Here is a 2,334-nt window from a genome sequence, read left to right as displayed (position 1 = left end):
AAGTTGCATTTAGCGACATTGTGTGCTACTGGGTAGTTAACTTTGTCCTCAGCACAGTTTGGCTGTGACTATCTATTCTGGTGGACAGCTTATTGGTTGACATGATCACATAAAAAGCTGTGCACTGATTGCATTGGAGTTAGTATATGATGTGGTTGCTTTCACAGGTGTCCTTGCCTCTGATGGGATAGGACAAGCCTGTGACAGAACTGAAGTAGGAAGTGCTGAGTGCGTGAGCTGGAAAGGTCTTGCACCTAGGTATTCCACAGGAATATGTGCCCTGTGGAAGGGGTTGGGAGTGGGAGTGGTATACGGATGGACCAGGATGTTGTGTAGGTTGAATGCAGCATGCAGTTTCCCAAATGAAATCAAAGTCATTTATACCCTTCTGTTTATTTCTTTAAATGCCCACTTGGTTATTGTTTGTAGTTGTTCTGAGTAAACACATTCATCAACTGTTTCTACAATTTTATTATTATCCTATTGGAATACTCACTATGAGTTATTTTGGCCTTAGTGTAACTGATCTACATGTCTACTGTCATAATTTCTCTGTCTAGTTCTCCATTCTTTGCTGATGTTCTGGATCTGAAACAAACAAAAAGTGTCATCTGCAAGACAAAGGTGGCCCATATTGTGACTGATTCTGATTTTTTCCCCTTTGTGCAGCAGTGTAATTGTAATGTAGGGCACATCAATATGCTTACAGTCTACACAATATATACATATAATAGGTTACCTGGTAAATACATGTAATATCTTGCACTAACACTGATTTCTAATGCTAGTTTCTTTTAATGTGGTATATCAAATTTATCACTCACAAATGAACTTTTGCTCAAATCTTTTTAGGGTTGCAGGGAACTTCTTCATAGGTCTGAGGCTTTGTACACCTCTTGGCAATGCTTGTATTAACTTTATACCACAGTATTTAGGTCCTTTTTTGAAAATCTGAAGTCCGTGTGAAATGTACTGCAACTATTTTCTGTTCCTTGTGTTGTGGGGATGAACAGTCTCATTGATCTTTAGTTTTATGGGCTGCCACAACACAGTCAGAATAATCTTGAATTTATACAATGATGGAAATGTGAATATAACATGATCTTTGAAATGATTTCAACAGGATTCACTTTGCTTATTTTACATATAATTTGAATGGCTTTTTTTCTGTTGTATGGATATTCTTTTCATTCCTGTGATAGTTGAGTTCCCCCATACTGTGATTCCATATTGCATGTAGGGTTCAAACTGTCCATGACAGACAGTGTTCAAGAGGTCTTGATGCGTATACTGAGACAGTTCTTTCATTACAAGTGTCACTGAGGTTTCTTGATTGGAAACAGTATTTATCTGCTGTTTCCAGTTTAGCTCACTGTCTATTATTATACCTAAAAATTTAACTGAAGCTACTTCTTTCAGTCATTATCCATCTAAAAAACATCCATGTATTCTTCGTTTTGCTTACTGTTGAAAACCATGTACATGATTCTTTTTTGAAATTAATTATTAACTCATTTTCCAAGAGCAACTGTGCTTTATTATTGGGTTGGGTTGTTTTGGGGGAGGAGACCATACAGCAAGGTCATCAGTCTCATTGGATTAGGGAAGGATGGGGAAGGAAGTCGGCCATGCCTTTTACAAAGGAACCATCCCAGCATTTGCCTGAAGAGACTTAGGAAAATCACGGAAAACCTAAATCAGCATGGCTGTATGCGGGACTGAACTGTCATCCTCCCGAATGCTTTATTATTGACTGATATGAAAACGTTTTATCAAGTGCTTCAAAGATATAATCCGTTTATGCTTATCCTTTCTTCAATCCACATTAATGGTTTACAAAATTCTTCCAAGGCAGCAGAAAACAGTTTTGGTGAAATGGAGTCTCTTTTCAGTTCATATCTTTTCACTCTCTTGATATAATTGAGTGAAAGCTATAGTATTGTTGAATATATTTTTCAACAAACTAATTTCCCAAGTGTTCCCAGCACAGATTTTATTGTGACAGAGTCAGACGCTTTCTCACAATCACGAGACCCATACAAAGTGGTAACTTACTCATTGCTTCTTTCTGTAACACTGTTGACAGTCTGTAGCTAGTCAGTTGTGCTATACCCACTTTTAGAGTATATTAGTTCTGGGTTGTTCTTGATCTAGGTTTTAAAAGTTTTTTCCTATACAATTTGTAAGAATTTTTGCAAAAATCCTATGTACAACTAATGTAGACTACGCTACCAAAAAAACACGCTGCAAAAACAACACCAGTATCAAGGCTGCAATTCTAGTGAGTACTCATTCACATGGAAACTGCTAAGACAGCCCCATTCCTGACAGATT

Source organism: Schistocerca americana, chromosome 5, assembly GCF_021461395.2.
Source record: "Schistocerca americana isolate TAMUIC-IGC-003095 chromosome 5, iqSchAmer2.1, whole genome shotgun sequence".
Taxonomy (NCBI): domain Eukaryota; kingdom Metazoa; phylum Arthropoda; class Insecta; order Orthoptera; family Acrididae; genus Schistocerca; species Schistocerca americana.
This window is presented reverse-complemented; position numbering follows the sequence as displayed.